Here is a 26,157-nt window from a genome sequence, read left to right on the forward strand (position 1 = left end):
AAAAAGTTAGCATGAACATTCTTTGAAATTGCTCCTTTTTTATGTTCCGAAAAAACAAAAACAAATGTACATGGGTTTGGAACAAAGTAAATAATGATGTGCAAACTAATTTAAAACATTTAATATTTTATTTTATTTTTCCACACAATCAGTACAAAAAATGTGTGTATTATTTTTATGTGAGCTTAGAATTTTTTTAATGCTTCCTAAAAGCTGAAAACAATGAATGCTTCTCGAGAGAAAGAGTGATTGTTTTCCCTGGAGGAGAAGATACAGGATGGACATGGACTCGATTTTTGTTTTCTGCTTCACTTGTTACACTTTGTTCATCTGAAGTAGCTGACTACACATTTAGCAATTTCATCCATGCTGCATGCAGGAAAGACGTGTACATAAAGAAGAGAGTTGTCAATAAATGCAATTATGCCGCTACTGCCATCTAGATAATCGTATTTGGACGCCTCTAATCCTCTTGCTCTGCCCTCAGTCTTTCGTTCTTTCTCTCCACTTTCCTCCTCCTGCCCTTAGACTGGTCATGGATGTTTCTTCAAAAATGAACACTTTTGTCTCGGGGCTTGTGAGTAGAATATTTCTCTGCATGCTTTCCAATTAAACTGTAATTTTGAGAAATTATGCAAATATTGATCATATTAATTGTGTGTAATTAGGATCAGTAAAGTTCTAGCTATGAAAATAGCCTTGGTAAGGAAAAAATATATATTTCCACCACTGAATGCTATGAAACAAAACGCATGAGATGTGATGGGAATGACACTGTGGTGGAAATGATCAATACTTTCAGAAAAACAAAATAAGAAAGACATAAGTACATTTTACATGTTCACTGAGGGACATTGTTAATAGACAAATGAAATAAACTAACGAAAGTGTGATTGTCTACAGGTTCAGAAGTGGCCAAGAAACACCCATATTTATCTTGATTTTAACTGTATTTTGTGCACACATGCACAGTCTTCTCTGCCTGTTCCCCTTCTCATCACACACACACACAGAGAAACTGAGAGCTGTCAGCAGTGTAACTGTAGCTCTGTCACCCTGTGCTTGTTGCGGCCGTATGGCAACTATTTTCTGCATGGCCTCTAACAGTTGAGCCTGTCACATTTCATTGCCGGCACTATATGCTGATCCTCCTGAACACACACACACACACACACACACACACACACACACACACACACACACACACACACACACACACACACACACACACACACACACAGACACTCCCTGTTTCCTTTATTCTGTCTTTCTGGTCAACCTGCCATTTCTCCTGAAGTGTTTGCAAACTGAGCTCAGTTACAAGGTCACCACTCTTAGATCTCTGATGCTTCTGAACACTTTACTGTCTTCCCCTTTCTTTCTTTTTCTCTGTCTCCCTTAATCATCTGACTGATACATTCCTAAAGTGTCAATGTAATGCTCTTTTCTTCATACACTCCAATTCAAAATCGTTGACACAACATTGAATTTGTTATTATTACTATTTTACACATTTTAATAATAGTAAAGTCATCAAAATGAAGAATGGGAGTCATGTTCAGACTTATGTTCAAGATCTATAAATCTTATTTTGTGTGTGTATGTGTGTGTGTGTGTGTATAACAAATTTGTTCATATATTTCATTAGTAGCACTAATTAAATTCCATTTACGTCGCATAGACAAAAATTGACATCAAGGAGGTTTCACAGGGTGGCTAGAGACTTAATAAATTTGAAGTGCATAAATGGGGTAGATGAAATAGTATGAACAATGAACATTATTTGAGATTAAAAAGAAAATACCCTTGGCTATTTGACCCACGGTGCCTTTAGATTCCTAACCCATACCATAAATGACAATGTAAATATTTTCCACCCGTTACATTATAAATGCTGCTCTTAAACAAAGACTCCAATTTATCCCGTTTACATAGCAGAGAATGACCATAAAATATTATGCCAGTGAGAGAGGACGATACTTCTGAAGGTATGCATTAAATATTATAGTTTGAACACTTCAGTTAGGGTTTCCTAACACAACCAGCAACATTATACCTTACTCACAGTGACACATCTAGTGTTTCTGGGAAAGTACCACATAAAATACACACTTCATTCTTAATGAACCAATATGATCAATAAAAATCACCATTTGTTTTTTTTTAAAGGCCTCTGGACAACATATTAGATTCAGTTCTGTTTTCACAAGAGCAACTGTTTAGTATAATTCTTTTACTCCACACCATTAAACACATTCCTCTTTCAGTGTGAGACATTTATACTCTATAATATTACACATTTAATTACAGTTAATCCCTTTTTACTTGACTGAGAAAGAAAAGGATTCCAATTCATTACGCAGGATTAGACGTGTCTAAGAGATGGGAGTGTTTCTGTAGAGCGTGGTCAATGAGTGTGTGTAGTAGGAGGAGAGAGTCTGGGCTAGTGGTGCATTTAAAGTTATTATGTGATTCCACTGTTTAAAACAGGAATGTCTCCTTTTCATATTTCATGCTCATTGGTCTGTCTTTGATTGACTTTTATTCCTGTGTGAAATAGCAATACCTCTAAACTCTTCCCTGGAATACCAGAGTCTGTAGGGGAGGATAATTTATTTTATGAAGGCGTTTTTTAGACGTTAGTGACACATTAAGAGTGAGATTGTGTATTACTCAGTGTTTCACTGTGAACAGATGTCATAGGAATATATTATTTATTTGAGAATCCTCCTAGTATCCAAAGGCATTTGAATTTACATTACAACTGATGTCTTCGAATACTCCTCGAATATAGAATGGCTCTAAAAGTCTTAAAGGGATAGCCACCCTCATGTCGTTCCAAACTTGAATGACTTGCTTTCTTCTGTGGAACAAGAAAGAAGATATTTTGTAAAATTTATTTTTTCTCTCTCCATACAATAGAAATGAATGATTTATTGCTACTGTGCACATAAATTAAATGGAAAAACGTGAACACTTTTGGTTGTCACAATGTGCATTGTTTTTTATGCACAATAATGTCAGGTCAAGTCACCTTTGTACAGTGCTTTATACAATACAGATTGTTTCAAAGCATCTTTATAGTGATAACAGGGAAATTATGCATTTCGGCTGTTTTCAGCTGAAGTCAGTTCAGTGTTGATTCAGTTCCGTTGTAAAAATTATGAATTATTAAATTAGTTCACTTCATCTATCAAGCAGTTCTGCAAAAAAAAATTCATTGTTTTATATCAAAGTATTGAAAAGAGTCACACAGGTTTAGGATGACATAAAGGGGAGAACATTTCAAATATATATATATATATATATATATATATATATATATATATATATATTAGTGGTGGGCCGTTATCGGCGTTAACGTGCTGCGTTAACGCGAGACTCTTATCGCGCGATAAAAAAAATATCGCCGTTAATCTATTCTCCAAGTTGGGTTGGGAGATGGCTCTATACTACACAAGCTATGATGACGCAATCTACCCGCGGCCGCGAGGTAAACCCGGCTGCAACGCATATTCGTCGTCATCTTAAGTAAACACGGCTGAAAGTGAAAGCTGGTGAAAAAGATCGGTGCAACATCCATTATTTGGACTTGGTTCGGGTTTAAACCGTCAGACGAGCAGCAGCAAACTATATACAGAGTGTGTGGGGTAACAGTTCGGTAAGTTAACACACGACTAATCCGTTCGACCACCTCAAATTCAAAACGAAACATGATATCACTGAATACCAGCGCGCGCGTATTATTCCCATTCCAATATATCTTAGTGGTGTAGCACATAATCTCGATTTTAAGAATCGTTGTTGTGTTTCTTTTTAACTGAAAAGACATCAGTTAGACAATATTCTAATTTTAAATTTGGGGTTTCATAAGCTCCAAGCCATAATAAACATTAGATCTACTTAAGTCTCTGCAGCTAGTGTACTTAAATTTTATTTATCTGCAAAATTATGTTGTATACTTACAGTTTTGCACAATATATGTTCTCAAAACTACATACACCCTTTAAAAAAAAATACATTTAGCATTTGTTTAGCATGGGTCTGTGTAATCTGTTCTGAAATGGTTTTATTATAATATACTGTATATCGTTATCGCAAGAGGCTGCAATGTATATCACAATATAGATTTTAGGCCATATCGCCCATCCCTAATTGATAGCCTATAGTAGTTGATAATAACATAGGCCTACCTAATGTTGCCTACGGACGGTAACAGTACAGTAGTAACCTTTTACAGTCTATGAGTAGAACAGCTTTCTCAAGCAGTTTGTGATGCATTTTGGAAACAGGAGATGAGCCCCTGGTCTAATGCGCCACCTGGCTTGAGAAACCCGTTCTCAAAGACTTACTTTTATAGTCATTATTTGGGTAGCACACATATTCTGAATGCCTTCGGCAGAATTCAAATGAGCCATTTTAATCTAGATTAATCTAGATTAATTTCAAAATTAATCTAGATTAATCTAGATTAAAAAAATTAATCTATGCCCACCTCTAATATATATATATTTACTGTAGAAAGTTTCTACTTTTATTGAAACTTTTCATGTTGTGACCATGTGAACTCTACAAATAGTCAGATTGCTCCCATTAAAGCTCAAGATGCTTCTTTTATTATGTTGGAGAACATGATCAGGTTACACGAGCCTGTGAAGTTCATCTGGAGTGTTGCTGTCATTAAATCAAATGACATTATACCAAAATACAAATATTATACCTACATACAGACATTATACCAAACCAATAATTCTTTATATTGGAAAACAGATAACTGATAAATTGGCCAATACGTTTAAATCCAAATTTTAAATACTTTTTGAGAGCCTGATTACAAAAACAAAGTGTCTCACCATTAAAAGCCATGTCCCAAGCAAACAATTATAATGTTCTCATTATAATTTTATGTAGCCTAGATGACAGCACATTACACTGTACAGCACACTGTATTTTCCTTTTTTGAAGTGATTCCAATCATATTTCTTGGAATTCAAACCCATCATGGTGAACAGTGCGTATCTGAAGTGTCTCAGCTGAAGGAAATAATCCATTATTTATCAACTTTAATATATCGGCCAAATTTTCTTATTGCGTCAATAACGGTAACATTAAAAATGGACATATATCGCCCTATATAATGTGCATCCCTATACAAAACTATACATAAGTTCATTAAGATAAGATTGTTATCTGATAATAAAATTTGTCATTTGTATTTTCATAGGTGATCTTATACATTTTGACCCTAGCCGTCTCCTTTGTTCCTTTTAATATATTTAGTGAGCTGCTGATAGTCAAATGCGTGAAATAATGGCTTTTTTCTTATAAACCAGGGGCAGCCATAAACAAATTAAGAACATATTCTTATTGCATGAGATTTTAACTGCAACACCGATTACAAATGGAAGTGCAAAACTTTACGAGATCTGAGCAGGAAAAGCAAAATGATGTTACACCATGTACCTCTACAAACCCTTCAATTTCTCCCTTTCAAAATCCCCTTTTTTCCATTTTGAACTGTGCTTTATGGACCGTTTGTTCTTCATTTTTATCTTTTTCATTAGTTAACCTTTGCTCCAAAAGAGGAAGAGTGAGGGTGGGAAAAATGAGAGGGGGAAGGGAATTACAGTCTAGAGGGTGCAATGAGAAAGAGATCCAAGTGGATCGATCGCTTATGAATATTCTGATCAGTGTCCTGAGCTGAAGAAAACTGCCAATGTTAGATGATAGCAGTGCACAGAAGACAAAATTGAAATCACTAAACTCTAGAGGACCGTAAAAATGTGAAATCTCTATAAGAAGGAAGGATTGTTACGTTTGAATTTACTCCCCACTCAAAGACTACCCAGGTGTGGAAAATGTGAAAGAATAGATGTATTAGTATTAGTGCGCTTCCTCTGAGAGGGACTATAGGGCAGGGGAGGCGTTTTATAGACGATGATTGGGGAGGGATTACACAGAAACACAATCCAATATTAGGAGGAGACAGACAGCTCCATATCAGCCACTCTCCCTATCTGTCGTCTCCATAACCGGATCCGACCTACTGGGCCCTTCCTCTTGCCAAAGAAAGAGAGAGCATACATAATAATGCAGAGGGTGGATGGAGACAGGTCAGAAGAAGATAGCCTAATTGACTTCTTTGAAATCTTTTGGAGTTTAAAACCATTCCAAGGGTTGAATGAATCTTTTAAAAGATATGTTCTAGTATAAAAATGTTACAATTGGTACCAAAGGCTACTAAACAGCCCCTTGGAATTGTTTTATCCTTGATTTGTCCAAATTTAAAAATGTAAAAACACCACATTGGCGTTTTGGAGAGGCACTGATATATACATTGCTATAGTACAGCAAGGTTTCCTTGGTGAGAATGTGCTGTTTATGTTTGTTCATGTTTATGCTCTGTTATGTCCATATTTATGTTTATGAATTAATCAAAGAAATCCACAATATATAGTGAATGTAGTCACAACTAAACTAGAACTATCCATTTTATAATAAAGAATTTGTTGAAAAAAAAATTAAATCAAGAAAGAGTTGTGTTTGATATTAATGTTCTTAACAACCAACCAACCAACCAGTGGTTCTCAAACAAGGGCCCGGGGCCCACTAGTGGGATTCAGCAAACCTCCAAAGGGGGCCACAGGATGACTTTAAAAGTATTTAAATAAATAATTTATTATTAATGTATTAAAATAATCTAACTCTAATCTACTGCAAATTAAAAAACACGCTGACCAGTTTTGGGGAAAGTTACTTTTACAAATAATGTGTTACAATATCTTTACTCCCTAAAAGTAACTTGCGTTAATAACTTTTGCATACATTTTTCTCTCCTGAGCTGGGCTTATTTGTTTGTTGAATAAGCCTCAGGGTGAAGGAAATGCAAGATTACGTAATTTGTGTTACTTGTAATGCGTTACCCCCCCAACACTGCTTTAAACTTCTAGAATCAAAAAAGGTTAATAAAAAAGGTTTGAAAACAAGCAACTTCATCATAATTACTGGAAATACCTTATAGGAGGTCCTTCAAATCTTTTTTTTTTTTTCAAAATGGTTGAGAACCACTGATACCTACTGAAGCAACGGTAACTCTTTATTTTACGGTCCAATTATCACTATTAACTACTTGCTTATTAGCATGCATGTTACTATATTGTCCGTTTCTACTTATAAAGCACCTATTAATGGCTTATTCTGCACGACCATATTCTACATCCCTTCTACCCAATACCTAAACTTAACAACTACCTTACTAACTATTAATAAGCAGTTATTAGGAGTTTATTGAGGGAGTTATTAGTTAGTTAATAGTGAGAATAGTACCATAATCTAAAGTGTGACCGAAGTCACACCTTTTCTGGACTTTGTATACCCTGTTCACAGACTAGTTATGCATTTTCCACCTTAACAAACTATGTAAATGTTGTTTATGTTAAATTATCATTGATTTAAATGCACATTTAAAACACTATACATTGTTATATTGCCCCAGCATTAAAAAAAGAACAGTTCAGTTCTGGTAGTGACTTTAAACTAACAAAGTTTAAACTAAGTGACTTTCTCTCTTCCGACTGCTGTAATCCATCTCTCAATATTTTTCCTGCTATAGTTCACTTCCGCATTCCAAAACCAGAAATGTAAAAATAAAATAAAAAAAAAAGGAACATTTTTGCAGTTCTGTTTGGTGACACAAGTGTTACAGAAATATCACACTTCAGCTTTCAGTGGTTTATTGCAAATGGACACAGATGTTAAAGACGGATATGTGGACACTGTTGGACATGTCACAATAATATGCATTGCATGCGTATAGACGTAACATAATAGCAGGCACAAAACCCATGGTCACATGTGAAGGACAGGCTGCCTCCATCTCATTAGTAATGGCATGAGCTGCCTCCGTTTAAGCACTTTCTCTCTCTCTCCGCAGCACCAATCCTCATCCCCGTCCACAAGAACTCATCTTCTTATCGCTACAAAAACGGATATAAAAATGGAGAGAATCATCTATCAGAAAGCACCTATTCCTCCTCCTATTTGTTCTCGCCGTCTTTCTATCGCTCTGTCCTTGCTACCACCTCTTTATATCTTTTCTTGCTCTGCCCTGACTTCCCATTTTATCGTTTACTGCATATTTGGAGGAGAGAAAGTGTTCTCTTTCTCGCTTTCTGTTGGAAAGCTCCAGAGACCTGCATTTCACACTCATGGGGGCAGCTGTGGTTTGATCTATCCTTTTGCCCTTTGCTCAATACAGTGAGACTTTTCTAAATCTCTCTCTTGATCTGTCAAAGGGATCTCCTTGACTTTAATGTGTGCCAGTGGAACCCTCCTTGCTCAGGGCTGAGCTTAGTCAGCGATACTGTATGTGTCCCTCTATCTTTCCCTGTCTCTGTTGCAGTGGTGGAAAGAGTACTAACAAATTGTACTTAAGTAAAATATTCCTCAAGTAATAATTTACTTGAGTACAGTTAGAAGTACTGAAAAATTATGTGACTCAAGTAAGAGTAAATAAGTAGTTTGCTTAAAAACTACTCAAGTCACTACGTTACAAAGTACTTTAGGATTATTTTTCTATTTTTACCCAACATGGGGAGATGATGGCAATATGGAACGCTAAACACTCACGTCATGGAAGCCCAGAACTGATTCATCCCTCACGCAGAAAGTCCACAAGTGAGATTCATAGAAACATTAAACTTATTACATTTCAGGAAATGCCTTATATGGATATAATAACATGCAAATAGAGATGTTTTGACTGATGAAACATGAAGACAAACAGATGATAGCGATAATATATCTGTGTTCATCAAGCTATCTCAGGTATTTTCATAAGAATGATGTGTGTCTTTAAAGGGATAGTTCACCCAAAAATGAAAATTAGCCCATTTTTTACTCACCCTCAAGCCATCCTAGGTGTATATGACATTCTTCTTTCAGACGAATACAATCAGAGTTATATTTAAAAATGTCCTGGCTCTTCCAAACTTTATGGCAGTGAATGGCTGGAGAAAATTTGAAGCCCAAAAAAGTGCATCCATTCATGATAAAAGTCCTCCAAACCCTGGTCGAGAATTAGCCATTTTAAAGAGAAATGTCGCAGGATTTCTATATAATAGAAGAGGAGCTTCAGTTTGTTGCACAGCCTTATTTGTTTAAACCGCGAGAGGCGTCTAAGCTAACGATACTCCTACATCCTACGTCATACATGCGCCATGGGTTACTCTTGTGACGCAAGTCGAATTGCGTAGTATGTGTACGGCTGTCTGGCGGAAGCTAGTTATTTTAAATTATAAATTTATAAATATGGGTATTTTTCTTACAAAAACCCATGGCTTCGCTTCCGAAGGCCTTTATTAAGGAGCCGTGTGGAGTAATTTTTCTTTTTTCTTTTTAATTTTTCTTTTTTTTGCCATTCACTCCCATTATAAAGCTTGGAAGAGCCAGGACATTTTTTTATATAACTCTGATTGTATTCGTCTGAAAGAAGAAAGTCATATACACCTAAAGGACTTGAGGGTGAGTAAATCAATGGGATAACCCAATTCAGGAGTTGCCATAATTAAAATTTTAAATCAGAATATGAGCATAGCTCACTTACATTCACTGAAATATTGAAACGTTAGCGATACTGAGTCAAAACACGAGCGCCAGTGATTGAATGTCAAAGTGCGGTTTGAACACCCCGACCCCTCGCCAAACTGGAAGTTTTGATTGGTTTTGCACCCGAGACAGACCTGTCTGTTAGGCGTGTGCTTGCCCTGTTGCTCTGTCGGCACCTTTGTCAAAGTACTTTGTACTTTTGGTGAAAAATAAATGTAGCGAAGTTGAATATATTTTTATTCAACTCAAGTAAAAGTAAAAGTACCACAATTTGATTATACTCAAAAAATCTACTCAAGTACTGTAATGAAAGTATTTGTAATTAGTTACTTTCCACCTCTGCTCTGTTGGGCCGCTCACAACATTTTCCCATGATGTGGTGGGACAGGACAGGCAGTCAGCACACACATAACTCTCTATCACATACTCTCCACTACTTTACCAGATGAATAAGTGTGAGAACAGAGAACGTCCTGACCTCTAGCCTCACTCTCCTCACTAACCAATTTAGCATACTAGTATTAATGGTTCCACTTCATTTCAGAGCCCTTTCCAAACATAGATGATCGTAGTAAGTCAGCCTGCCAACTCATCCAATCAAATGAATGAAGGTTATATATGTTCTGGGTGTTCATTGTTGAATCTCAAAGGAATGGTATTTCATCCCAAAATCAACAAATAAAATATGGGGGGGGGGAAGCATTAAGAAAATAAAGCCTTTTTAGGATTATATATTCATATATATTCATATATTTTAGGGCTGGGGGAATTAACGCGTTAATCTTTGCGATTAATTTGAGATGTTTAACGCGTTAAAAAAAAATAACGCATTTAACGCAGCACTTTTTTTTTTTGCCTCGTTTTAATGATTTCCTGTTGCGGCTGCTATTGAAAAGCCGAAAATATGGGGATCGGGTTTCATTCTCGCGCAGCTTTCATGAGAGCGGGTCTTTTCCCCTCCGTGTGCGCGGCCGCACTCTCCGTTCCGTGTGTCTGTGTGTGTGTGTGTGTCGGCCATAGGTGTCGGCGATGTTCGACTCCGTGTTTGCGCTGCATGTTCTGCTCTGTCGTTCACGGACCAAACGCTCCAATCATGTACCGATCACGCACTGGAAAAGCAAAGTCCGCTCAAATAAGGTGAACTTTCTCTGTAGACTTCTGTTTGCTGAGCTGGTATAGTATTGCTGGGCAACAATGTTAAAGGGATAGTTCACCCAAAAATGAAAATTCTGTCATTTACTCTCGCTCAAGTTGTACCAAACCTGTATGATTTCCTTTCTTCTGCTAAACACAAAAGAAGATATTTTAAAGAAGGTTGGTAATTAAACAGTTGCTGGTCCCCATTGACTTCCATAGTATTTTTTTTCCTACTATGGAAGTCAATGGGCTCCATCAGTCGTTTGGTTACCGACTTTCTTCAAAATATCTTCTTTTGTGTTCAGCAGAAGAAAGGAAGTCATAAAGGTTTGGAACAACTTGAGGAAGAGTAAATGATGACAGAATTTTTATTTTTGGGTGAACTATTCCTTTAAAATTACCTGCTCTGATCACATGCTCTGGTAATAAAAGTTTTTTTAGGACTATAGTTTATTTTTATAATTAGTAAAAGAAAAAATTGAAAAAAAAAATCTTAAATTGATTATGTTGATCGATTATTGAAAAATAATAATACATTGATATATTGATGTTTAATATTATTTTAATATAGGGCTATTTTCTGTTCCTTTTTTTCCGGTGATTCTAAGTTTAATTATTGATGATTACAAGCTTGGAGGAAATGCAATTAATTGCAATTAATTACAGCAAATTGTGCAATTAATTAGTTAATTTTTTTTAATCGATTCCCAGCCCTAATATATTTCAACAAAAAACAACAACAACAACAACAAAAATATTGGATCTTAAAAATCTAATTTAGGTTTTAGTTTTTTTATATATATATATTCTACCCTGATTTTGACATGACAATAGCCATAGAAGCAACATAATTCTCATCTATTTTTTTTTATTTAAAATGCATAAATAATAAACCTTTTTTGCAATATAATGAGAATGAGATTTTCTCGCATCATACTACTACTACTAGGCAAATAAAAATATCACAATGCAAAAAATCACACTTGTCTGTGCTTCATTTTCCATGTACAGTATAATGTAAATTCATACTTTTTTTTTTTTTTAATGACCCAGAAATTTTTGTTAAACAAAAAAAAAACGTATAAATATCTATAATTACATGATTCAAAACCTGACATCCTTTTGAACAAGCTTAATCAGTTTATCTAGTTTAAACAGCTCATTTTGGGGCTGTTTCCATTCATCAGTATTGTAATCTCCTCTTTAACAAGGCCTATATACATTTACTGCATGCAATTCAAATACAAAATTGCAGAACTTATTTTCTGTGAATGTATCTTGAATTAAGTTTATTATTCTTACTCCAATGCCATTTTTATCTGGTTTTAAGCTAAATTGTCAGTATATTTTATAAATTCATACTTTTTGAAAAATAAAAGGAACTTAATTCAATATATATTCTCTTCAAATGTGTGTTTTTAGACCAGTCCTGTTTCATAACTTATCTACTATTTTTCTCGAATCTATTGTGAATAAATCTTTGAATGCAGCTCTCATCTCACCTCTAGATTGGCATTGGAGAAGTCCACTTCATGAAAAGAAATTAAGCTCTCCTATATAAATTTCAAAACCTATTTGGGTGTGATTCCCTGCATAACTCCATTGATTTTTAAAAATCTTTTAATATGGAATGTTATTGTGCCCGTAAAGCCCGTAAAGCGGAGGAGCAGTCTTGTTCTTGTTTTGATTATTTCTCTAATGTGTATTGACAGTGAGAAAACATTGAGTTTATGTGGATTTTCTGTCCCACCTGCACACTTTCCTTTCCTCCAACCGCACGACACGGAGAGAGACGCTCCATTAGAGGAAGTGACAGGATGTCACTGTCTAGCTCTTCTTATTTTCTCCCCCTCTTACATTATCGCCATCATTTTTAAACCCCTCCCTCAAGTCACCAACACTTTAAGGGTAACAAATGGACTTCAGATGCATTTGACCCTGTGGGGACACGGTTGGGGAAATGAAAAATGATCTGTTGACATGGACACTATCAAGGTGTTGTGACCTTGATATTTTATCCAAGAGGTGTAATTGCCAAACTCCATTCTGTGTCCATAATGGCAGTCAGTCCTGGAGGCTTAGATCAGTGTTTTTCACAGTAATAATAACTGTGTTGCTTGGTTAATCTCAACCAAATTTAACTTCTCGCCAAAGCTGCAATTTAATTAAATGAATGGAGTGTGTGTTTCAGAGTAAAGCACAGCACTGTGTTCATTTATACGTGAGCAGCTCATGATCCGGTGTTTTCAGCATCTCAGAGTGGCTCGGTTTGTAGCAAATGCTGCTATACACGTGCATTTGGGAGTGAGAATGAGAAGAACTTCAAATCGGCTGTTCACAACAAAATAAAAGCTTTAACGTTTAAGAAATTTAGACTGCCATAAATATTAGCAATGTAATTTTACAGTTGTACTGTGAAATTAACATATTATTTTTCTTACATCATTTTTTTTTTATTTAGTAGTGAAATACTACAATAGTAATATTTCCTTTTTTGTTTAATATTTGTTTAATTGTTATTTTTTATAATTGTTTTATAGTCATATTGATATATAATCAGAAATGTTTGGCTAAATGTGCAGCCCTGCAATCAAGCACTGCACTGCCTTTTATTTTTATCAGAAAAATTGCAATTAGAATTTTTTCCCCACTCATTATGCAGCCCTGCCAAGAAGTTTAAGACCTGGATACCATCTATCATCCACATTTTATGTCATGTGACCGGTCACTATGGAGCTGCAGTATATTCAGGTTTCAGGCAATGCCCCTACATTATGGGGACATGCCGATGTCCTTGAAATTGAAATCGCTAAATAAACATATTAAACGATTTTTTTATAAAAAAAAGCTAAAAATGCAGAAAGTTTTCTGTGATGGGTAAGTTTATGGTTAGGGTTACGGGCTAGAAAATGTCATTAGCTCAGTATAAAAACCATTAAGCTTATGGAATGTCCTCATAATGATAGGAGTACCAATGTGTGTGTCTCTGTGTGTGTCTGTGTGCACTTCTGTAACTTCTCAATCACCTGTTCCTGTCTATTTTAAATGCACCTAGACCTTTACACACACTCACATACTTACATTCAGTGCTATGCAAATGTCAAAGCTTCCTTTGCACACAAAAAAAGAGCTGCCTGTCCTAGGGCAGTTTAATTTTGTTCTTTGAAAAGTGGTTTAACTCATCTCTCCCGCAGACCAGGTGGGCTTGAAATGCTTCTCAATCATCATAACATGCCCAGAGTATTACAGTCAAATCTATATGGGTAACTGCACTATAATGCATATCAAGATGATAACAATTATAAATACTGCCCATATAACTGTTTATCTCCACTGCCAGCAGCAGGAACATCAAGGAAAATACAAATCACTGCTTCTCTCTGTTTGAGACTATACTGGGAACCCAGAGATCATTTGTGAGAGTGTGTGTGTACATTTTTATATTCATCTCAGTGTCTGAGACATGGATGAAGTGTTTGTGTGTAAACTTTACAGTCTCCTTTCCTGACGGTCTTATTTATTTAATTGCAATGTTTTTTTTATTTGTTTTTTTGTTAATAGTAAGTTACATTTTTTATAAAAATCCCATTAATATAAAATATAATACTGCATACTTCATGGCACAGGTCATGCTGGTCTCTGCTGATCCTGCACCCAATGAGATCACTTGCTCAACATTTAAATATCCAGGGTTATTGTTTGCTGTAAGCTAGTCCTGCACACTGCTAGTTCCTCTGATACTCTCCACCTCCCCCAGCTCCACCTGCCTAGATCTGATACTTGATCTGCCTGGATTTATGTATGCCTATTTACAGCATATCTTACATGCTCACAGCATCATTTCTGTGTATCAATTAGCAGTAGCAAGTTTTATTGTAATTTGCTTTTTATTTTTAAGTTGAGACCTTTAGGTGTGTGTCTACACAGCAATTGGCTTTCAAAAATGAACTAATACCCTCAGAAATATCAACTAGCCCCAGTTACCACTTTTAGGCACGTATGTGCACGCAGGTAAGAATGCACACATAAGCCTGTACCTGTCTATAGATACAAGCAAATGGTTGTATCTATGTGCGAAGAAATGGCTGCTGTTCTCTTCCCTTTTCTGGGCTGGTTACACAGGGGGCATCTATTAAAGGAAAGGTCCCTGTCAGCCTATGATTTAGCTCTCGCTCCTCACACTGCCACAGACCTACAGGATATGGGCCAGGGGGCCAGCTGAGTTTACTAAACTTCACAGGGGACCAAAATAGCCCCTATGAGCCTATAGACTGGGGCTAGTTGTCATACTTTTATGTTATACTAAAATGTTAGCTTGTTTAGTCGGTGAATATTTCTGTTTATGCACATCCCTTAAAGTCTTGGCTTTCAAAAAAAAAGCTGTTGAACATTTCTGTTTTTATTGCCCAAGAAAAACAGTTAGGATTTTAACAAACCCCTAACACTTAGTATAGTATTGGGGTAAGATGTCAAATTAATCAGGCTATTATAGAGTGTTCAGCTAAATTTAAACTAAAGTATAACTATTATAAAACAATTGATTAATCTGCAAAACTATAAAAGGCATCTCTATTCCACTGATATTGCAGTGAAGAGGGGGGACTTTCAAAGCAAAATAGAGACAGCGGAGATGGCGTGAGGGAGAAAAGATGATAAAATCATTGCCGAGGTGGCAGGTTACAGACGGGCTGTGATCAAGGGGGATGATTGCTGTTAAATTGACTCTTCCTCTTCTGCGGGCTGTCGCAGGAAAGTGTGTGGGTGTCCCTCCCGCTCTCTCGTGGGACCTCCTCTGCCACTGCCCGGTCATTCAGGCTTGAAAAGGGCAGCTTGACTGATACCAGACCTTCAGATACTCTCCTGCACACTAGAATGTTAATGTCTTCAATCCTCAACTTCAGTGACTATATTGAACACCAACATACACCCCTTTTAGCAGTGCGAAAAAACTGGTGAGGTTTGGCGTGATCCAAACTGTCTTTTGGCACCTCCTACTACATCCAAATACAAAATATATTAAGACAATTATATTTAAAGTCAAATATATGATCAAATCATGTACGAAACCGTTTGTATTTTAAGGCCTGCTCACATCAACATGAATGTTTGACAGAAATCCGGTCCAATTTTCGCATTCGATTTGTCTGTTCAGACCAATGCGGCTGAACCAGTGGGCTGAGTGAATACGCTGATTCACTCTCTGACTGTTGGTGGCACTTCAGAAAAGCAGAAATACCTTGGTTACTCTGGGACACAAACCATTTAGTAAATTTTCGTTTGACACCCGCTTGTCAGAGAGAAGAAAGGAGGTTGAATGGTATTTACATGTTTTCAAACAGCTGTTCAGATTTTTGTATTCACTATGGTTTGTATCAAACAACATTAAATACAAGAGTACAGAGACAAGAGAGCTGGTTCCGGATTCTTCCACTGATATTCACTGTCAGTTAGCAAAATAGTCGTTTGTGAGCACAAAGTCATGGTTTTATGTAACAGCAGCAGCTCTGGGCATGCAACCAAACGAGCAAATGTTATCAGTTAGCCAGTTTTATTCGAGTGTGAGGGAAAAGAGATCAGAACACCTCTGTAAAAAAAAAAAAAAATCCATTGCATTGAAAGCATACAAATGTTCGTTTCAATCTGATCTGAAAGTGTTTATTGTATAACATTTTCACACCAATTTTTTTGTCTTGGTGTATCTTGGTTAGGTTTATGGTTAGGGTATGGAGCTGAACTTTATGGTTAGGTTTAGGTTCGGTTTATAGGTTTTCCCCACAATTTTTCATCTCATTTTTATTTTAATGTGGAGCATTTTCAAAGTTTGGAGGGGCTATCCGGTGCAACACAGCAGAAATAGAAACCAAGCGATTGACAAGATGGAACAAAAAGATGCAGATATAACCCCAAAATGTACTTCAGTTTTAATGTGGCTGGCCAGTTTCACCACCTTTTAGACAAACAAATTTGTGCAAAAAAATTCAAGGCGCCTGTGCAAACTGAGCATACAGCTTACTTTGCGGTTTGAAAAACTGGATTGTACGCGTGTATTATGCAGATGATGAAATTTACGCCATGTGCACTATGACCATATTCTAGCATACACATAAAAACAGAAGTGTACTTTGATCTTTAAGTGGATGAGGTACATTTTATACCTTGCTGCACATTGCCTTTTTAGTACAAAATGCACAATATAAGACCTTGCCGTGGTACTTGCTCGTTCACCCTCTATACCTCCAAAGAATTTCCTCTATAGTCTTCGTATCCTCTTCAGCAGCACCACAGCTAACATCTCTCACCATTCCAGCAGCAGTCCCGAGTCCCCACCCTAACACTGACAAGCAGTACTGCACCACAGCATTCTCTCCTGTTCAACACGCTAAATGTCTCTCAATTTATTACGTTCTTTTTATAAGTGGTGCTTGCGAAGGAAAGCCTGACTTTTATTATTGTGCATTGTGTGAGTTAGGGGTTTGTTCTTAATTACTCAAATATATTAAATGTAGTAACATTTTGCACGTTACTCCTCCAACGGCATTTCTGCTGCAGACATCAATGATACAAATCATGTGGCTTATTGACTAAAGTTGTTACTTTTCTAAGAGATCTTAGAGACTTTTTTAAAAGACTTAGGATGTTTAATTTGGTGGATTATGACAGATGTTAAAAGCACATAGACGTATCCATAACTTGGTACTGTAATGCAAAAACCAAACAACCACACAGAACACCTTAGTATCCACCTAACAAACAACACACTTCCAACCACCAATGGTGCATTTAACTATCATAGTATGATGTATCATTGGAGAAATCAACTAGCTAGTCACAACTATTTCCAGAAACAGCAGTAACTCTTTCGCACTTCCATCATTTTAATAATGTAGAACTGTTGTTAATGACGTCATGGAGGTGGTGGAGTAATAACTTCTGCTAACTAATTGGTTTGATATCAAATTAATTATCAGATTATATTGCAGTAGTTCTAACCACACAAGTTTGCAATGCTATTTGTGAATGTACGTTGGAACTATGGTTTCAGAAAACACCATGTTGGTAATGCTGTAGAGAGTGGAGTCAGTGGCACATTGAGTGAGAAAGATAAAACCGAGAGAGTGACGAACAGGAAGGGAGAGAAAGAAAGGCAAGGAATGAGGACAAATTAGCGTTTCAGTGTTGTCACTTCTGTTCAAGCCTCTCTTAAGTCATTTATCAATGAACAGAGTCTGTAAATAACAGTGGAGAAAACAAGCAATGATGTTTCTCACGCACCAGTAGGAACTGACAGAAAGGTCTCCGTGAAATTCCCTGGTGCGCTTTCCACTGAATACAGTCAAAGAGCAACTCCTGCATTGCAGTAAACAGACACTGGAGAAGATACAGACAGGAGTGATCACACCCACCCACAAACACACATATACGCTGTGCCATATTAAATATATAGAGCTCTTTCAGTTCTATAATAGCCACTTTTGTAGTGCTGTACTCTGTTTGTCAGCATAATGAGCTGCTTCATGGGCATACTGTAGGCAGTAACTCCACACGCTACACAAATAGCATTCCACACATCAGACTTATTTTAATTGCATTTGACATTAGCATGTCTTATCTTTGACCAAAACATTAACTTTTACTAAAAATATACTGCACGAGGTTAGTGCAGTAATTTCTCCCTTCCACCAACCTGTCACTCGCACTTGCAATTAAAAAAACGACAATGAACCAATCAATCCCCGATGGACAAAATCAAGTCCCGCCTTACATTTTTATCTCATTTGAGAAGCTCTTTTGCTCAGTAATACATCACAATTGGAAAGAAACAACGATCACAATTTCTATTTCATGCGACTTTAAGGTCTCCCAATGGTATTTTAACGTTTGAAAGTAAAGCAAGTATAGTATTTATTGATATTTATTTATAATAAATTATAAAAAAAAAATTGTTATAATAATGGCAATAATAGTTGATGCTTTCCTTATTGAACTGCTCTCTCTGTGTGTGTGTGTGTGTGTGTGTGTGTGTGTGTGTGTGTGTGTGTGTGTGTGTGTGTGTGTGTGTGTGTGTGTGTGTGTGTGTGAATCAGCATTTACTGCAGTAATCTTAAGTATCAGCAACTGTGTGAGACTATTACTCATGGTAAAGGAGGCAGGGTGAGAAGTTTAGGGGAGCTGTCAGTAACTTCAACTGTTCTGAATTTGCTTCATTAATCCAAGTGGTTTTCATTCATCTCTCCAGTCGCAGTGCATCTGCCTGAGGACGGGCCTCCGCGTCTGCCACTGCACCAAACCGGTTCAGCGAGCAGAGTCCAAATGATGACACAACTGTGCCAGAAGCTGTTTACCAAAGAAAACATGAATAATGACAAGAACCGTCGAGGAATCGTCCAGAGTGTATGAGGAACAAGAGCAAGCAGGACAAAGTCAGCAGGAAAAGGTAGTGATAGAAGGAAGATAATTGGTGGAAGAGTGAAAGAAAAGCAGGAGTTGGTCACCTGACTTTTGTCTGACTTTGTAATTAGCAGGTTGTCCCTGAGGATTGGCCCTATTGACTACGCCAGGGTCCCACAATCCTTTGGCTCTCCTCCGGCGTTGTCTTTCTTTAGCCCTGATTTTGGATGTTGGCAGGCAAGTTTCTTTTCGTTGGCATTGCGACGCTGCAGCAGCGTGCCAGCTGTTTACGCCTCTTTGTCTTTCAGTTACGCCGTGTTCCTCCTTTGCTTTCCTCCTCTAGACACTGATGATGAACTGCTACAACTACTTCCACTACACTAGCACCCTCCCCCTTCTCACAGTTTCTCCTCTTTTTCTCTTTGACACGAATTCCTGTGTGTGTTAAATCATTTAGCTGCATTCTCACTTGGATCTATCACTAGGTTTTTGGCAGCAGACACTTGCAGAAATCATAGTTAATGCTCTTAACATCAGCCGATTATCTGACAATTAATTGAATTAGTTGTAACTCTGAGAGCCCGAATGGGCCCTGAGGTTAATTATATTTTGGGTGCATTTGAATCTACTGCCCTGGACTTAATGTGAAAAAAGCCTCTAAAGATTAAGAGAGTCAGAAAACAAAAATCAATAGCGATTCTTGGCTGTGAAACTGCCAAAAAGGCAGGATTTGCAATTAATTCTGATAAAAATCAGCTCAGAAATATGGACCTTGAAAATAAAATTTTGGTTTTGTGACACTGCACCTAACTCCAGTTCGTTAATTAAATCTGATCAGTAGGAATAAATCTGTAAGTCACTCTGTAAGTGATTATATCAGACACTAGTGGCAATAAAATAGCAAAAACTTTTAGGGCCCTATCTTACACCCGGCGCAATGCAGCGCCAAGTGCGATGCAAGTGTTTTTTTGCTAGTTTCAGTCCGACGCAGTTATCATTTTCACGTCCTGCGCCATGTTGTTTAAATAGCAAATGTATTTGCGCCCATTTGTGCACCTGGTCTGAAAAAATGAGGTGTGTTCTGGCGCATTGTTGGCACGTTGCTATTTTGAGGCAACAGAAATAGACTGCGCCATTGACCAACTGAAACCTGGTCTAAAGTCAATGGCACAATATTTTTTTGTCATTTAAAGAGTGCGTTAGTAATGTTCGCCTAAAGGCGGGTCCACAACGCGCGTACACTCTGCTTATTAAACACACAGGGACGTGGGGCAGCACACAAACATGCCAAATATTTAAAATAAAAGGATTACATTGTAAAAGATTATTATTGTGTACATAAAGATATGGTGGAATCCGGCTTGTCCCGTAGATGGTCTGCTAGCGCACTCTTACCTCGCGCACGAGCAGTTCCGTTTGCGCTCTGGAGACGGCTTCGGTCTTGCCACTATCAAATTCCGTCATGTAAATAGCGAATCTGCCATGGCGCGAGCGCAACTGGCATTTAAAGGGAATGGGAGATGAGACTCTGATTGGTTTAACACACGTAAATCCCAAAACGGCGACCATTTTTCCCGTCGTTAAACTAGCAACCATGGATTCGGACACGCCCTAAGTGAACTTCCGCTTTAGACCATGCGCTTAGATCGTTAAAATAGGGCCCTTCTTTTTTAAAATGTTTTTATGGGACAGGTAATTGATTAATAAGACCTCAAAACATGTTTAGCATAGTGCATGATTTGTTATTTGTAAATTTTGACATTTGCTGCACGTAATCATCATGGGCAGGTTGCATAAACTTCAAGGACTAGTTTCACAAGTTAGTCATCAAATGTTCTTCATTCTTTAAGATGTTCATAACTATTGCAAGCAGGGCGGGGCAGAGAGCCGTGAGAATGGCGCAGGGCCGGTGGCGTGATTGATAATGAGTGTCATCTGCGCGCCACACTGTCCTCGAATCTCTCACAGAGGAGATACGGAGGCATAAAAAGAGGAGCGACAACAGTGAAGGACCAGGACCAGGCCTGGACATTTACGTTATGTTTTGTTAAAGGTATAGCGGAGGATGTTTTACTTCCTGGTGGGAAACCTATACTATTGGTCCTCCTAATTGTCAATCATTCTGGTGAATCAATCAAACTTTTCAAAAAGTGGAGAAGGCGGGTCTTATCTAAAATTTTGAAAGATCCTCCGCTATACCTTTAATGTGTCATCTGTGAGGGGCTGCCACTTTAATTTAGTTTTGGGTTTGTTTGTTTATTTTGATATTAAAGTGTTTGAACGTTCGCTGGTTCCCACCTCCTTCTTCCCTGAATAACAAACCTTGCTACAATAACTTTAAGTCAGTTACATAAAAATGTAGATTGGCCTAATTTGATACAGAAAAGTAAGACCCCTAATTAACTGCTAGTTGTTCATACTAGTTATTAAGACAGTCTCATAACATAACGGCTATGTCAATGCAACTGGCCTGTGCACATGTATGGCTTTTTTAAAACTGAACTTGCTCAGTAGCTCACCTGGTTCAACATTGCATTCGCAAATCGCAATGTGGAGCAATCGGGTCAAGATAAAAGAGCTCAAGATAAAATGGTATGGTTACCTCATCAAGTGCATTTCTATCCCAATTTTGTTAACACTATCGGTTAGGTTTAGAGTAGGGTTGTCACCAGACATTTAATTTCTGAACTTCTGTGAAACGTACAACAACCAACATACTAAACTTTGCCAGATTCACGTACATCTGTTTCGGATAAAACTTAAAACGCTTTTAGCATCACTTACTGGGCATTTCACTTTGAAAGTGTAGTGAAACATGCAAGAAGCAACGTAATACAGTATAATTTTGGAGAAATGTTACCACAGGCACATTTTTTTCCAATGAGCCTGCAATATTCAGTATAGGCTATCTACATTGGTTACTGTAAAGACTAACGCAAAGCCAAGAGACGGGAGTGATAGCTGGAGTGATGAAATTATGTGATTGAAATATTTTTTCATAACCAGTATTTTATGCATCCTACATACACACGGTTTTAAATTTTTTGCATAATTTGACAAAATTACTGCTGCACTTTGAATGCAATAAACATACTGTATTCTGTTCACAAGTGATATTTGTTTTGATTTTTGTTTGTTTTCTATATACAGATTTAATGTTTTTTACAGATTAAATTTGACTGTTGCCTTCTTGGTAAATAAGTACACTTTTTAAAGAAAAAAAACTTTGGTGGAAATAATGGCACAACTGTGGGAAAGTCTTTTTAAGTTCAAATTTATAAGTTTTACAATATTAAATTTTAATAAATATTAAATTTCCTTGTGTGTATTTTGCTATGTTTAGGGCATCATAGTTTTTTTAAGCTGGATTTTCATAGTTTAAAGCAACCTGCATAAAACCTGCTTATACTGTGTCCAAAAATGCTCACTTGTTTGTTCATTTCACCATTCAATATACAGTGAATTACACATGTGAGCGAATTAATGATTTGAAGACACTACAGCTCTTGTGAATGCCATTATATACCCATTTACCCATTGCTTCCCCAACAATGAAAAAACTACTTGAAGTTCGATTTGACTAGTTAGACTAAAACCCATGTCCAAACATTAAATTTGAACTGGATTTCAAACCACATATGAGTGTGTTTTGGATTGGGTTTGTAAAGATTGCATTTCACAGGCTTTATATACTATGTGATCTGGTGTATTTGTATTTTAGACAAATTTAAGAAAACTGAGGCCAGGGGTCCATTGTCTGTTTTCTTGTCTCTCTCTTTTTGAGTAATTTTTTACCACCTCACCCTGCTGCCAGCGTTTGGTCCTGGAGCATGACATGAAATGAGATGTGCTGAAGAAAATGAGTTTGGTGTGAATTGCTGATGAGCAGCAGCTTTGCTTATGAGAGTGTGAGTGCGTGTCTTGCACGGGTAACCACAGCATCCCACTGGGGACAATGAAAATGTCATTTTATGTAAGTTTCTTGTTCAAGCAGGATGCGGAATACTGATAGATGTTTTTAATGTGGAAGCAGTTGTCCATGAGGAGACTCTGAGCTATATAATTAGGTGGGAATCTCTCTCCATGGGGGGAATCTCTGTTTAATAGAGCTCAGAGGCCTGTGACATCATAGGCAAGCAAATCTACAGTACTGTATTGGATATGAGCGGGCCACTTCGTTTTTCTGAAAATTACAGCTAAATTTTACTCACATAAAATGGGTCATGTCAAACAGAGGATGTTCCCAAGAGTATCATGACTTTGCATATTTCTTGAGATCAATCTATATCAAGTTTTCCCATTGAGGGTAATCACAATTTTGTGTACTATTCTTACACTTTGTTATACCAATATACCTTTATACGATGCCTGTCTACCTATATACAATACTTTTCAAAAGTTTGGAGTCTGTAAGATCTTTTAAATGTTTTTGAAAGAAGTCTCTTATACTCACAGATGCTGCGATTATTTGATAAAAAATACAGTAAATTTTATATTATGAAAGTTATATTATGAAATAACTGTTTTCTATCTGAACGCATTTTATCCCTGTGATGGCAAGCTTTTCACCATCATTACCCCAGTTTTCAGTGTCACATGATCCTTCAGAAATCATTCTAATATGCTGATTTGCTGCTCAAGAAACATTTCTTATTATTATCAATGTTGAAAACAGTTGTGCTGCTTAACATATCTTTAAGAATATGGGTAACCAAACAGTTGATGGACCCCTTTGACTTCCATAGGATAGGGAAGAAAATATTTTGGAAGTCAATGGGGCCAATCAACAACCATCCCATGTTTGATATACAGCAGGTGAGGATGAAAATATAAGCATAGACATTTTGTGGATGCTGCTTTAAAATTAGAGCTTGCCAAAATATAAGCTTTTCATAATTTTTTAAGTAGTGAAAGTGCTGACCTGTTTTGAAAAAATACACTGTAGTTTATAGTAATTGGCTATTAGAAGCATTTATATTTTTAGTTAGCCACTCCCCAACACTTAACTTACCTGCTCCCTAGTGAATGTAGTCTATGTTGCCTATACACTAGCACCTAGTATAATGTGGCTTAAAATACTGTTATTTTTTATATTTTCTTTGATATCTAAATTGGGTTTCAGGTGCTCCCTATGGCCAGTCTTTCCCTGCTTCAACTTATAGTGGGGCAACACAGCTAAAGTTTCCTGTAGAGGTATCTCTCTCTCTCTCTCTCTCTCATTTTCTTACATATTCCCAGTAGTTGGTTGTAAAACACTCAACCATATTATAATTTATTTTTTTTGTTGATAAATGATGGCAGAGACTCTAGTCATTAAAGCCTCTTCCTCATGTTGTGCTCTTGTTGGGTTCAGCAATATCGATAAGCATGCTTGCCAAGTGAGTACAAAGAACGGATGGGGATTTTTTTTTCCTTCGCTTAGAAATGTCATGTGGTCCAAATTTATGAGACTGGCATATCAACTCAGCTTTAAAGTTCACACACTGGTGTTTTATAGACGGCTTTTATGCATGTTCTTCACTGCTTCAGAGCTGCTCTCTGCCTCTTTGGAACCTTAAAAAATTCAATAGAATTTGATGTAGCAGATTTATAATGCATTACTTGATTGTAACCCTGAACTGTGCAGTGATAACCCATCTGACTGGAGCTCGAATGTATTATGCTTCAGCACAATGGGGTTATGGGATTGTTCTAGAGTATGAGCTGTTGTGGTTTTACATGTAGGGGAGCGCGGGGCACAACCTAACGCGGGGCTAGTTGTAACACGCTTGTTTTAAATACTTCCGCACATGCTTGGATGACGAAACTTTGTGTATTTACTAGTTGCCATATCAACACTATATAGAAAAAAAAAATCCGCCAAAATTATAATTTTTTGGGAAGATATCCATAGACATTTTTTAAACCATAGCAAAAGTAAATTTCTTACTTAAGTTAATTTTTCATCTCTATTTTTTGTGTTTATTTAAAATAAGACAAATCTGATATTATTTTAATCTCCAAGATGTTATTTAACAGTTGAGATAGTTATTTAATGCTTCGCTAACTAGCAGAAGACACTAGCAGGGTTTAAACCCCAGTTGTGCAGGCGGGGGCATGTTGTAACACTGCGTTACAATGAGCCCCTATTAGAAATATGCTATTATATTCTATACTTTTATTAATTTTATTGGGAAAACGTGAGAAAAAGGTGAATAAAGACTGAGTCTCAATGTTCAGAAATGACTAATTATTTATTTGTTTTGAACTATGTTGTATAACTGTGTTTTCATGTGTTCGTAGTCAAAACTCAAAAAAAAAATTATATTTAATTATTAAAAATTGCCATTATTTTATATGAAAAAGTTTTTTAATTGTATTTTATTTAGAAAATATTTTAGTTTGTTTTGTATATATTTTTTATTAGATCAGATAACATTTTAAGCTGTCATATGTTATGTTACAATGTGCCCCACACATGTTACAATGTACCCCACCTATGGGGCATGTTGCCACATTTCACTTCCATTCTTTCGGGGTATGTCAAGAAAAAAGTATATACTGTATTAATAAAACAAAACCACATAATTGTACTAGACATGTGGGAAATTAATGTGGGAAAAAATAAATACTCTGAACCATAAGTAGATTTACACAAACTGAGAAAGTCAAAAAGCGTTAGGTTGTACCCCGCTCTCCCCTAATAGTGGATCTAGTTTGTTGGACATGAAAATGTGAGTGTTTGCAGTGGTTTTAAAACTGCTGGCCTGGTCCTTTGGGTTTGACTTGAAGAAATATTCCAAGTTATATACAGTGTTAATTAGCAACAAAAATCATTTGGATTTCTGCCTTATTTTGTAAAATATTATTAAAAAGTGTTTGCAATGGACGATAAAGATATAGTTCCAAAAATCTTTCTTAATATTAAAGAATAGCAGAGTTCACACTAAAGCTATAACGATAACATCACAGAGAAACGATATTGTTGGAATCACTTTCAGAACAATTTTATCCAGCTGATGAACAATAAAACATTGACAGCCAATC

General features: G+C 36.7%; 1 long non-coding RNA gene across 1 annotated transcript in view; it reads left to right on the forward strand.

The window, feature by feature from the left end:
• The window catches only part of LOC309480013, a 96,333-nt gene extending 75,624 nt beyond the window's left edge, over positions 1-20,709 (forward strand). The window contains exons 3-4 of the long non-coding RNA XR_014199502.1: positions 18,980-19,177; positions 19,263-20,709. This is a non-coding gene — a long non-coding RNA (uncharacterized lncRNA). The remainder of the gene's footprint in view (positions 1-18,979; positions 19,178-19,262) is intronic.
• Positions 20,710-26,157: the final 5,448 nt, after the last annotated feature.

This window comes from Leuciscus leuciscus (genome assembly GCF_965113295.1).
Source record: "Leuciscus leuciscus genome assembly, chromosome: 18".
In the NCBI taxonomy this organism is placed as follows: domain Eukaryota; kingdom Metazoa; phylum Chordata; class Actinopteri; order Cypriniformes; family Leuciscidae; genus Leuciscus; species Leuciscus leuciscus.